A 14,059-nucleotide genomic window follows, 5' to 3' on the forward strand; every position below is an offset into this window, starting at 1 on the left:
GAAAGGGCCAGTTGCTCTCCCCTTGCTAATAAAAGAGAAATCACCACTTTTAAAAAGGTGCCTCTTTGCTCAGTAAGCAGGGGAACATATGTATCTCTAGGCAAAGCTTGATCTTTGAACAATTGTATGAACAATTTCCAATGTTTACACCTCATCTCTAAAGTTAAATGTATCCAGAACAGCCAAATATAATCTGTATGGCCAAGTGCATCACCCAGGAAAAGCAACTCAACTTGTTTGAGTTGAGCTTCAGTTTATTATTACAGTAGTGGTGGTGGTGGTGATTAAAAATACCACTGATTTTGAATGAATATTTTAATAATCATTAAGAATACCCTACTAGTATAGGACTAAAAAACCCCACACGTTTGTCCTTATTTAGGCTACTAATGACTTTAAACACCTTTTATGGGTAGCTAGCACCACACCTGGATTAGATTAGAAGTAGAAATGGAGCTTCATCATCAGCATGATTACTGACGTTAGTTTAGTTTATTACTATCTGGTCAAAGATCAGAAAAGTTTACTGATGTAGACACATCACTTCAAATGCTTGAAGTTCAGCCAGAGGTTTAATGTTAAAAAAGGATGAGGGGCAGGATTACACCATACAGCACTCCACAGCAAAAAGACTAAAAGGATGAGTAGAAGACTTTCAACACAACCTTCTTTAATCAATTTGCCAGGGAGAAGTTGAACCTGTCAGGTAGGTGCAGAAGTGTGAAACAAGAAAGAAGTCAAATACTATAAAGGGCTCCTTTCCCACATTTCTGTACTGCTTACTGAGACCATCACATTAATGTATGCAGAGCTTCAATGCTCCAAATATTTTTACTGATTTCAAAGAATAAAATGAAAAAAAGAACAAAAAATGTGAATACTGTATGAAAAGGTGTTGCAAAAAAAAAAAAAGCTCCTCACTAAAGCTTTATGACTATATAGCTTCAACTCTTTTATGTTTCTTAGCTGTTTCTCTGACTTCCATAGAGCACAGAGCCAATATTTACTGCACAATACAGATAGTTAACATAATATGTTACTAAAACATGGCAAAGCAAACTTTCTGACATAAGTTTAGCCCAATCCTCCTTCATAAAATAATATGCAGACATTTCATTTCTATTCCAGATGCCACTTACTAACCTCTCGTATCAATTACATCTAACTGTAATTATACTCCTATCATCAACACTTTCTGACAGGTCATACAACTCATTATAGCAACAAGACCTTTGGTAAAGTGAAATCTTATAGTAGGGAAATTGGTTTCAAGAGCCTACATTTTAATGCAACAAATCTTAAAACATAGATGCCTGAAGCCAACAGCATTGGCTTTCTGCCCCAAAAGACCAGTGAAGATATAGACATTCTCATGCATATATAAATCACCATAAGACAAGAGTCTTAAGGTGATTCAGTTACGTGAAAATTACAATCTTGAAAAAGGCTGGTGAGGAAATGGGGGCCAAGAGATAGGGTGGGGTGGGGTTAATAGAGAATACGGAGTTTGTGAGAAAGATGATGGGTTGGGGATTAAGAAGGAAAATGGGCAGTGGGGAAGCAAGTCTGAAATGGTGCATATAGTCAGGTCTAAACATATTCTGAAACAGGACATTCAATGTTGTTAACAATAGGCTATTGTCAATATCCATGATTTGTTAATAACAATGGTGCATATAGTCAGGTAGAAACATATTTTGAAACTGGACAGTCAATGTTGTTAACAATAGGCTATTGTTGATATCCATGATTTGTTAATATCAATGGTGCATATAGTCAGGTCGAAACATATTTTGAAACTGGACAGTCAATGTTGTTTACAATAAAGAGTAAAGGTAAAGTGGAATGCAAGGCAGAGCGTTCAGCATTCTTGACTACAGAAATAAGGGAACTGAGCCTCTGAATAAACATTATTTGGGATTCTGGGATTTTCTGCAAGTATGCTTTAGGGGCAGACATGGAAGAAACTGATGCTAGAATAAGCACAAGTTGCAATAAGATGTCTTAAATTTTCTGGGCACAGAAAAGTATTTTCAAGCAACCTCATTACAGACACATATTTAGAGATAAGATGGAGCATGCAACATTAAAGAACATGCATTATTAACAAGGTACCACAGTCATAAGAATAAATAAGCAGCAGGGTAACGTTGCCCATGGGTACACCAAAAGCAAGAGAATGAGGATGAGAAACAGCACTAGAAACCCTAGCCTGCTCTTCCAAATCACTCAAGAGATGAGACTAAAAATGATAGAAAACAGGCATTTTTAAGATTAATCTTATGCATATGGAATTATTTATTTATTTACACAGTCAGACAGGTGTTATTGACTGGTTTGTTTTATCCAGACATCGAGTCCTTCCCAAGGACCTAGGATGGCTGAATTTTATTGTCAATGTTGTTGCTGTTGTTATAGATATTGTTGCAGAATATAGGCTGTTCCCAGTAAAGCTGCTTTTTGTAATTGGCTGATGGTGATTTCTGTGGCCCCTATGGTGTTGAGGTGCTCTTCAAGGTCTTTTGGGACTGCACCCAGGGCGCCAATTACCACTGGGATTATTTTGGTCTTTTTCTGCCACAGCCTTTCCATTTCAATTTGTAGATCTTTCTATTTGGTGATTTTTTCCTATTTATTTTTCTTCTATTCTGCTATCCCCTGGTATTGCTATGTCGATTATTTTGACTTGTTTTTCTTTCTTCTTGACTACAGTTATATCTGGTGTATTGTGCAGCAGATGTTTGTCTGTTTGTGGTTGGAAGTTCCATAATATTTTTACATCTTCATTTTCTTCAACTTTTTCAATTTTATGGTCCCACCAATTCTTGGCTACAGGTAGCTTGTATTTTTTGCAGATGTTCCAGTGTATCATCCCTGCTACCTTGTCATGCCTTTGTTTGTAGTCAGTCTGTGTGATCTTCTTACAACAGCTGATCAGGTGGTCCACTGTTTCATCTGCTTCTTTACAAAGGCGGCACTTGCTGTTTGTTGTGGATTTTTCTACTTTTGCTCTTATTGCATTTGTTGTTGTTGTTGTTGTTGTTGTTGTTACTACTACTACTACTATTACTATTATTATTATTATTATTATTATTAAAATGATATCCTGCTCTTCCTCCAAGGAGCCCAGAGCGGTGAATACAAGCTTAAGCTCTAGAATGGAAGGAAAGCAGATATATTGTTCTTTGAGATTTGATTTTGTCACATAACATAGCCAGGAAATGAAAAGACCTTTTAAATTTTTTTTTAAAAAATAAGGTCCCTTAAAGGGGCACTTTCGCTCTAAAATAACATTGGTGCCCCCAAAACTGAAAAGCTTCACTACATTTCTTCCGGAATCCGGATGACTATGCAAACATGGAAGTTGAGTTCAAAACCTAAAATACACCTGTATTTACTATAGTAATTTAACTTAACTTGTTTAACTTTATTAGTCTTATTTTACATTGTATCCAGTGGTGGATTAATGGAGAGGCAGAATAGGCATTTGCCTATGGCAGCAAAATTTGAGGAACAGCAAATTTTGCCCCTCCTCAAATTTTGCTGCCCCTCTTTGTGGGCAGCGGTTGGCTGTAGTTAGGGTGGAGTGGGTGAGAAGAAAGTCCCCTCCCCCTTTTACCTTATTTTTAAAAAGGCAAACCCTTCTTGTTTAAGGTAAAAGGGCAGCAAAAAGTTTAATCCATCCGATTGTATCAGTTTTATTAATGTTGTGAGCTGCCCCGAGCAGCAGTGTACTGGAGGGGCAGGATATAAATATTTTTAATAAATAAATAATACTCAATTAAAATCAGTGAGGGTACCCACTCCCCACTGTAGGCAAGGTCAAAGGAACCATTGTTGTTGGGCCACATCCATTTGTCTTTTACGGGATACAAATCATCCAAACAAATAATTAAAGATGATGCAGCCACCTTAGTGAGTTCTAAGCAGATCTAGGCTGGGGAACCCCACATACGCTGCCTTGTATTCCATCAAGAAAGAAAGATGGTACATGAAAGCAATCAAGAAATATATCTTCCCCATCCTCTTCCACATGTGCTACCATATACAGCAGATCCCTGAACAGTAATTATCCACACCAGCAGCTGCATGGGAAGGCATAGATGTGGGAAAGGTACATACAGGGCACTAATGGGTTCATTCCCCAAGGTTGTAAATGTCCTTGTGCTTATTAATGCTATTACGTTCAATTCTCTACTAGAACAAAAAAAAGTCAAATTTGTATTGATTTGTAAATATAAATGGCAAAAATTTCTCTGTGCAATTGTATGTGGCTAAAATTAAAATTAAAGAAATGAATGGCATTTAAGAGATTCTCTGGCCATACTTTCAATACTGAAAACAACTAAGGATGCTTATCTTAATAAAATTAGAGGATTCTTGAGTTTGCAACAGTGTTTAGCTATCTGGTCCAACAGAATGAAAACTGTGACATAAGAATCTACCTTTTATTCTCAAAAATACATATTACAGCATAGTTCAGAATTAAGAACAGTTAAGGGAAACCTATTTTTGTGTCGGAAGTAGTATACCACATGTTAACCTAGCACTGGGTATTTTAAGCCATTATTTAATAATTTGGTGTTAAAGAACAAAGTTTAAGACCTGCCTTTCTATAACTGAAGATTTGGCAATTGGTTTTCAAGCAAGACTACCTGAGTTATATTTCTCTGCAAGCACTGTTCAAACAAACAAACAAAAAATTAGTGATTCTCTTCAGGAACTGGAAAATGTGAAAGAAAACCTGAAGCTACATTTAGCCACACTGTGTTGTGACCAAACATTTACTGCCAAATTATAGAGAAAAGATGGTGACAATCTAGCCTATGCTGGCTGTATCATTAGACACACAACAGCAGTAACTTTGCTGGAAGTGAGGATCCAATGAGGAAGGAAGCTGACATATGGCCAACTCAGATGTGAGCACAGCCATGTGAAGGAAATAATGTATGAGCTGACATGACCATGTTGACAGGTACTACTTCATGGCAACAATTTGTGTAAGTGCAGTGGCACATTTTTCAGCCTCCCCCTGGGAAGTGGAACTGTCAATGTGGTCACGCTGGCCTCACATAACTGTTTTTGGGGTAGAAGAGTCTCCTTTAGTTGATTTTCCTCCTCATTTTTCTTGTTATATTATAAAGTGGTCTTGTAAAAGCATGCTGATACTACAAAACTGTGATTTATGGTGTCATAATGTCACTAGAAAACAGATGATGATGTTCAGAATATGAGGGGATTGCAATTCAGATATGTTCCGTTATACAAGACAGCTGCTAACACTATTAATGAAAGGGTAACTTAATGCTAATGTTCCCACAGGCCCATTAGAAAAGTCTACAAACTGTGGTAGCAGCTAAATCACTCTCTAGATCATGGATTGCAAATGAGCAGTGCATGAGCTAGTTATGGACCTCAAGACCCTATTAAATTTTAGCTGGTCTTCAGAGGTCCTATCAAATTGTAATCAAGTTAGGGTAAAAGGTTTGCCCAGGTTTCTACTTGTAAGGAAGAGGAATAAAAAACATGTTTATGTAGAAACAAATTCTACATTACAGTATTATCTGAGCAAAAATGCACTTTTTAAAAGTGGGGATTCTCATTATTTAGCATGGGTAGAGCAACTGGCCCTATCCATCCCTAGCACATCATCCTTCCAGTGGCTGTTGCTGGTGTCTATCTTATGTTTCTTTTTTAGACTGTGAGTGAGCACTTTGGAGACAGGGAGCCATTTGATTTATATCTATGTAAACGGCTTTGGGAGCTTTTGTTGAAAAGCGGTATATAAATATTCTTTGTCGTCATCATCTCTCTTTGGAGATAGCACTGTTGATTTCCATTAACACTGGGATTTGCTGTGCAATATGTAGGTAATATTGTGCCTATTGAACACATTTGTTTTCATAAGTATAAATTTTTCAGTGCTAGATGACACCACACATACTATGGATCCTGATCACCCATGAAAGCATTGCATTCTACAGCAAGCATACTTCCAGTCCCTGGGTTAGTGTCTAAAGAGTATCAAATAATACAGAAGTTGGACATTTTAGCTCCAGCTAAAAGTAGTAATTTATACTAATCTTTATTACTGGTTTTTTGGTTTTTTTTGTATAATAGGACCTAACAATATGATATGTGAAAATTTATAATATTGTCATGACTTTCACAAGTCAATGTGGAATCTGAAGAGGGATGCAGTGTCATAGTGATTTTGACTGAATCAGCACTAACACGCCAGTGCTAATTATATTCATCAAAATCCAGACAGAATAGGAGGAATATCACTAAAAGGTTTTGCAGCATTCCTTTAAGTTCTGTACATGGCACTGAACATTTTCCTCCAGTCTTGAAGGCACTGCATTGGCTGTCAGTCTGTTTCCTGGTGGAATTTAAGGCATTGGTTATTTAGGCCTTTAAATGTTTTTAAACCTTTAGATTGTGAGCCCTTTGGGGACAGGTTTCCATCTTATTTGTTTGTTATTTCTCTGTTTAAACTGCCCTGAGCCATTTTTGGAAGAGAGTATAGAAATCGGATAAATGATGATGATAATGATGATGATGCCCTAAATGGCTTGGACCCCGGGTATCTTAGGGACTGCCTGTTTCCAGCGGAATCTACCCACCTGACTAGATAGGCTGGGAGAGCTCTGCTCCACATTCCAACACCTGCTGAGGTCCATTTGTTGAGTACATGCGGCAGGACCTTCTCAGTTGTTGCCCCCAGGCTGTGGAACTCACATGCAGATGAGACCCACATGGCTCCCTCTCTCCCACCCTTCAGGAGGGAAATGAAGACTGTCCTTTTTATTCAGGCCTTTGATCCATGAGCTATCCTTGCTCTTTTTAAATGTTCTGTTTTTATTTTTTCCCCTTGAGTTTTACTGTTTTATCTTGTTATTGTTTTATCCTGGGGTCTTAGGACAAAAGGTGATATAAATATAAATACATAAATAAATAGGAGTGAACCAGAACTATGCATGCAAATTTCAACACACTGCAGATAGCATTTGGGGGAAAGGGAAGAGTCCTGGCCCCTCTCCCAGATTAATACTGTCAAAATGTATGGATTTGGCAATATGTTTGCTATACGTTACCAATATTGCCCACATACTCAGGCCATTGCATACAGTAGCATGTGAATATACGTCACTATGCCTTTGTCTTTATGAGTTGGGACCATTACAGGCTTACTCCCATGTAAAATACTAGGATGTGTGTGTAAATGAGTCTCACAGATTATGTAAACAAAATTGTATAGCAACTATATAAAATGTCATGCAGAGAAACCAGAATATCAAAATCGTACAATAAAAAACTGAGATCCTTTTCCCCTTATGGAGTACTATATATTAAAGCATGACAATATGAAGTTGGTGGAAGGGAGCTATTTGAATGTATATGGGAATGATATGCCTCTGAAATCAAATTCTGCTTATGAATGGAAACCATTCGAAATACAAAGTTGAGAAATGAGTGCTACGCTATTCAGATGGATTTTAACTCAGCATAAAAATGACAACTAAGAAAGAATGCACAGGAAGCTGATACAATTTACATATGCTGCAGAACTCAGAATGGAGGAAGAAAAATCAGCTGGGCTAAAGAAGATCATCAATAAAGTTTAGGGTAACTGGGATATATGGTATTAGAAGCATAGCTAGACAGATCAGTGAGCAATTTAATTTAGAGGAATGTTAAGTGCCAGTTCCCGAAAAGTGTGGCAGACATACCATCTTGAGTTGTAATCCTGTCAGAGCTCACAAATTAAGCAGGGGTAGATCTAGATAAGTAATTTGTCGCATGTCAGTCCTGCAAGGACTAGCGCTAGTGATTTTATGTGTAGCAATATTCTTTCTTATTCGGCACTGAATTAATGTCTTGCAGGTATGACGAAACATTTGAGATTGACCTCTAGTAACAGCTAAATACTGCATGGTGGTTTAAAACCATGTTTCTGGTTTGGGCCAAGTTCCAAGATTGAATGCGCTTGAAATTCCATAAAAACTATAGTTGCACATCATGTTCTAAGTTGTTGGTGTGTGGGTGTTGTCTATTTGTATTTCTGTTCTCTAAATTAGAATTTATACAGCATGCATTTTCTTCACTTTTTGACTTCTTCCTTCTTTGCATATATTTTGTGTAACTCCTTTCTTAAAGTTTGTTTGTTTGTTTGTTTGTTTGTTTGTTTAATGACTGCATACACATGACAACCAGAGATCCCGTTTCAGGTTTCAGTAGGAATTGGTCAAGATTCAGAGTAATATTCAAAAACTAATTGTTGGGGAAATTAAATAGCTAAGCGGTGTATTTTAAATAATGTTGTTGTAACTAACTGGTGTAGAGTACAAATTTGCATGAATTCAAAATTATAATGCTCAGATAGAATATGAATTGAACACTGTTTCTCTCAAAAATATCTTCCACAGTTTGGAATCCTAAGTGAAGTTCTCCACACATACAAAATATGCTTTTAAAATCTATTGTTAGTCCAAGTCTTGAAAACTAAATGAAGCTCAAGCAGTTACAAGCAAATACCAATCTAATATGGTGCAGCCAACATTATCCAGAAAAAAAATGATTCAGCACTGGTGACCCATTTCTAAATTAAACTGAGGGAATGGGGTTAATCCATCCATAATTTTAAGAGCATTTCTTATAACTCTTAACAACCAACTATATAAATTGTCTTAGGCTGAAAAGTGCCTGGCAGCCCTGGACAGAACTTTAGTGATGGATCAATTTCACCATGTGGCCATGCAAGAAGAGAATATTAAGCCATTCCCCGCCCCCCTGAATTGTATGGGATAAATGCAGAGACAGTGGATGAAATTAAAAAATGTACTAATGTTATGTTGCATTAAACAGAGTGCTTTAAGTGCAATCAGTTAAGATGTTCAACTGTTAAGTAGAATCAAATAATAAAAAACCAAATGATGGGCATGTGTAGTCTGAACCTTGTGCTGTACAGGAATTATGTTATAAAGTTCTTAGCCACTAGACAAGAGGACAGAAGTTTACAGAAGAAAAAGGACATGTGGGAGTACCATTTTTAATGGGAATGGGGTGCTTTTAAAAAGCTGTACATTTTGTTGAACTAAAGCTTTGTATAAGAATTATGGTCATGTACCCAGAGCAAGCTGGCCAGCACAAATGAAAGAGGTGTTGTTGAATCTCTGGGGAAAGATACAAAACGAGCTACTGTGGTAATAGAAATAAATAATGAACAGTTTTTCCAAAGAATAATTTGGGAAAGTGCAGCCCTGGGAATTCAAACTGTCTTCTAAAAGGAAGAAACAACCCTTGATGGGGTCCCTAGCTTCCTTTTTCTTGAAATGCCATACATTTTTACAGAAGCAAGTACAGTCAATTGCTACTGACTTTACACAACTGAAAAACAGAACAAAGGGATAAGGCATCAAAGTAAGGCCTAATTGTGTAGAAGACTATCATCAACAAGCATGCAGAATTGGGAGGCAGCTTTTTCTTTGTTTAAGAAAAGGACAAAATTAGCTTTATAATTGCCTACAGTGTCAGAACCTATTTCTAAGTGTGTGTTTTTTTAAAAGGGAGAATCAACACAGGAAACTAAAATGAAAGCTGGGCATCTTAAAGAACAAACTGCATGCTCAGAAAAGCATTCAGAACCCTTGAAGGGAATGTTTTGTTAATCAAGGAGATCAATGTTGGCATGGGATACATGGCCATTGCTTATCTTCAGGACCTTCCTTCTTGTTTCAGGTAAATAACTTTAGTCTGATTAAGAGTTCAGAAAAGGATAGATAAGTTGAGGCATTATGGTAATTATGGAAGGAACCTGAAGTTGGCACTTTAGACAATCACAAATCTCTGTTTGTTCAAAGTAGCTAAGCTGAGCCAGAGATATGGCCCCTGCTCGGGACTCCAACAAGGCCTAGCCAGCCTTGAGCTGCCAGTCAACTGGTAAGCCTTCTCTAAATCATCAACCTCTCAGCCATTGGTCCCAAATGCAAAGGGGGTGGGCTTTCCTAGCATATTCATGAAGAGCATGGGTTCAGACATAGAGTTCACCTCAGTGGGAGCAGCACTTCGTTTAGCAAACCAATTTCAAATCTTGGTTACACTTTGATGACCTAAGTGGACCTCAGGTTAGACCTAATATTACCGTTAGTAGCACCCATTTTGTTCTACGAGATATTGTAAAGACACCACAGTAAATAAGACAGGTGTTGGAGGTGTTGAAGTAACTTGTCTATGGAGCAAGAGGTTGCTGGTTCGAATCCCCGCTGGTATGTTTGGGAAATATGGGAAACACCTATATTGGGCAGCAGTGATATAGGAAGGTGCTGAAAGGCATAATCTCATAATGCACAGGAGGAGGCAATGGTAAACCTCTCCTGTACTCTGCCAAAGACAACCACAGGGCTCTGTGGTCACCAGGAGTCAACACTGACTTAATGGCAAAATCTATGGAGGGACAAAATTTGCTACCCCCAATAAAATAAAGGCATCAGAGCATTGGGCAAGTTTAGTTCCCACCCCAATTATGGTCCTGTATGCACACTTACTTACGCTCATTATTAATAATATAATAATATAATATAGTGAATAATATTCACTATATAATATTATTATATAACAGTGGGGGAAAGAAAAGCATCGCATCTAGAGATCTGATTGTTGTGGGACCAAAAACTCCCCGATTCCACTGCCCCCAAGCCCAGTTGGTCCACTTGAAAGGCATCCTTGACATGACATGATCATGACATAATAATGCCTCTGTGTTTGTATGGTCCCCATACATACTCCCAAAACAAAAGAACCAGCCAATTAAAGGGTAAGCAAAGTTAGCAAAAGGGTTTGAGGGACAGGGCAAAGCTAGTTCCTTCTAGCTAGTTACTTCTACAGGTAGAATGTTGCCAGGGGAGGCTCTGCCATGAAATGGAATGAAGAGACAATCACCTCAGGAAGCACCCTGCTTTTCAGGGTGGCAGAATGAGCCCCTGCCTCTCCCCCACCCCCACCACCCATCTGATGCCTGCTTTGGGGAATGGCAGCTGCCCAATCAAGCATCAAGAAATCAAGCATCAAGTAAAAAATGACAAGTTTGGGGCTGGAGTGAAGGAGAGGCAGCAGGGCAAGAGGGCAGTGAGAAAGAGATTCGGAGAAAGAGAGCTGCTGCAGTAGCAATGGACAGGACACCACATATAAACAACCAGCAGCAACAACAGCATGCCCCAGCTACTAAGGCTGGTGACAAGGAGAACAAGCATCTGGGCATGTGAGGCAGAGTGGGGCTCATTCTGGGGAGGAAGACCAAGGTAGGACAGCTTGTTGTGCAAGGTTGGAGTGAGCCTAGAGATGAGATTTTAAAATGCCCTCCCTCACTGCTTTCCTCTCCTTGTAGTCCAAGGCCTCCACACACCCCAGGTCTCCAAAGATTTAAGACTGATATTTCAAAATAAGTATGCTGCCTGGAAATACATTTTCACTGAATACACACATGCACACTTCAAAATATCCATTGCTCAGCTTTGTATGATAGTTAAGTCAACCTTAAACTGTAAGAAGCACCTAAGAGAAAGGGGCACTATTTTTTAGTGAAGTGCTTAAGAAATCACAAAACCACACTAACAAAAGCTGGTAATATATACACACTGCACTTTTTTTTTAAGAGTCTACAAACAGCAGAGGGCATGAAGCACCAGCAGAGAATTGCCCTTATTAAATATGAAGCTGTAAAAAATGGAATTGAAGTTTTATCAGGTTTTTCCATCTCTTGGGGTCAACCAGTCAGCATGGTGTAGTGGCTAGAGTGCTGGACTAGGACCAGGGAGAACCAAGTTCATATCCCCATTCAGCCATCAAACTCACTGGGTGGCTCTTGGCCCCCGCTTCCCTTCATACAATAACTCCAGCACAAGTCTCAGACAGCTCTAAGTTGAAGTCTTGAAGCTGAAGTCTTTAAGCTGAAGCTTTAAGTTGAAGTCTGTCTCTGGCCTAGACAACGTTTCGTTGAGAATATGGCTACAGGGGACAAGATATCATTGAGAAGCCAAGCTGATGGAATACAACTAACAAATATCCCAGAGGGTCCCTCAGCTCTCACAGACATATTTTTGGCAGGCACAGAAAGCTGCAGAGGAAAGGAGAGAATTGGTAAAAATCACCTTGCCGCCTCCATGCACAAGCAGAAGCATCCCATTTTGATAAATCTTTGTTTGGATGCTGCCCATTGTTTGCAGCTAGTTACAGTCATTTAATATTACCAAGCCTCTCTGTATGAATACTAAGCGGCCAACATTTTAGTTGATCTGACAATCTAGGACCTCACAGATGCAAGCTGGGGTGTGGGGAGAGGAAACAATCCGAGCAAGCGGACAGCAGAAAGGGGTGGCTTTGAAAGCAAAAGCAGGGGGGGCACATCCATCAAGAGAAAACGCCCCATCCCATCCCACCCCACCGACAGGACTCAGAGAAAGGACACCTACCTCTCCTACTTGGAGGCAGTAGTGAAGCACGGCACGGCAAGGCACAGCACGGCACGGCACAACAAGGCAGCAGGGAGTCCTCCACCCCGGCAGTGGCAATCTCACCTGGCAGCAGCAGCAGCATTGTGATCTTTCTCCCAGAGCAGAGCCCGCCCTGCCGTTCGTGCCAGCCGTGTCTCTTCCCAACTGCGAGGCACACACCTGCGCAGTGGAAAGATTGTTGCTGCAACAATTAGTCATCACAGCGACGCTCTTTCCACTGCGCAGGCGTGCACCTCACAGTTGGGAAGAGACGTGGCCAGAGCTGAATGGCAGGGCAGGCAGGCCCTGCTCTGGGAGTGAGATTGCCACTGCTGGGGGCTGTTGGGGAGAAGGGATTTTTTTAAAAAAATGGACTGGGTGGGCGGGCAAGGGAGTCATGTGACATGTCTCTGGGAGGCCCCTTGAGGCAGTGGGTCCCAAGACAACAGGGCCCCTTGTCCAATGATAGTTATGCCCCTGCTGTCAGTATAATATATGAAAAATACTTGCAACAGAACCAGAGCAAAATTTTTAGAAGGCCACTGAGTGCTCAAGTAGACTTAAGTCCCAATGTATAACCAAAACCCACAGTAGCTTCCAGGAGCTAACTATAACAGACATGCAAATATAGCTATGTCAAAGTCAATTTAGCTATGTGAACACTTGAGGATGGAATCCATGCTCAAAAAATGCCAATTTGAGCAGCACAGGCTCGGATGGAAACCACTTCTGCTGATGTACTTTCAGATAACTCTGCTGGAGCTTTCCCACTTTGAATTACACTTGAGGCATGAGGGAAGCAGCCCCTCCCCTCTGATCTTGAGTTTTCTTTTTGTGCAGGTTGACATTGCATGCCTCTGTGTTTTCCTTCTAGCCAGTTGGGTTTGGGGTGGGGGGAGAGAGAGAGAGAGAAAGTGCACCTTAGGTGGGAACACAATGTTGCCTTAAAACCTCGTGTCCTAGACCAGGGATTCTCAACGTGTGGGTCCCCAGATGTAATTGGACTTCAACTCCCATAATTCCCAACCGAAGGCTACTGTAGTTGGGGATTATGGGAGTTGAAGTCCAATAATATCTGGGGACACACACGTTGAGAAACCCTGTCCTAGACTGCATTTGTTTACACCAACAGATTTCTTCCCTTTTCCCCAACACATGTGTGGTGTTTTAACCAGTGAAAACCTTAAAGCAAGCAGACTAATATTGTTCAAAAAAGTGAACTTGATCAAACACAGAGGATTTGCTTTTGTAACTAGAACTTAAAAAGTTTGCTTCCTGAAAACTGGTATTTCCACTCTTCACAGCTAGGCAAGCCAGCTCGATTTGCATTTCTGAAGAGCTATATCTGCATTCCTAAAGAGTGTTTCCCTCTTATGTTAGTGATTCTATGTCAGTGCCTTTCCCTATTTTCTCCGGCATTTTCAGAAAAACACACTTAAAACCAGCATTTAAAAAACCCAGAAATACATTGGGACAACTTAGAAATCGGCAGAGAAAGCCTGATTTGGTGCTTCCAAAGATCTCGTATGATCTTCGGGGCAAGTCTGTCCAGTGTGTGAATGCACACA

The 14,059-nt window shown here is 39.8% G+C and overlaps 1 protein-coding gene and 1 long non-coding RNA gene across 6 annotated transcripts in view; one reads left to right on the forward strand and one right to left on the reverse strand.

Annotated features, from left to right (window-relative positions):
- Positions 1 to 14,059, reverse strand: part of FSTL5 (follistatin like 5) — a 563,532-nt gene that overhangs the window by 139,425 nt on the left and 410,048 nt on the right. The gene's annotated exons all lie outside the window — the stretch shown is intronic.
- The window catches only part of LOC128327771 (uncharacterized), a 33,905-nt gene that overhangs the window by 12,918 nt on the left and 6,928 nt on the right, over positions 1 to 14,059 (forward strand). Inside the window, exon 2 of the long non-coding RNA XR_008308778.1 lies at positions 9,570 to 9,741. This is a non-coding gene — a long non-coding RNA (uncharacterized LOC128327771). The remainder of the gene's footprint in view (positions 1 to 9,569; positions 9,742 to 14,059) is intronic.

Source organism: Hemicordylus capensis, chromosome 5, assembly GCF_027244095.1.
Source record: "Hemicordylus capensis ecotype Gifberg chromosome 5, rHemCap1.1.pri, whole genome shotgun sequence".
NCBI lineage: Eukaryota > Metazoa > Chordata > Lepidosauria > Squamata > Cordylidae > Hemicordylus > Hemicordylus capensis.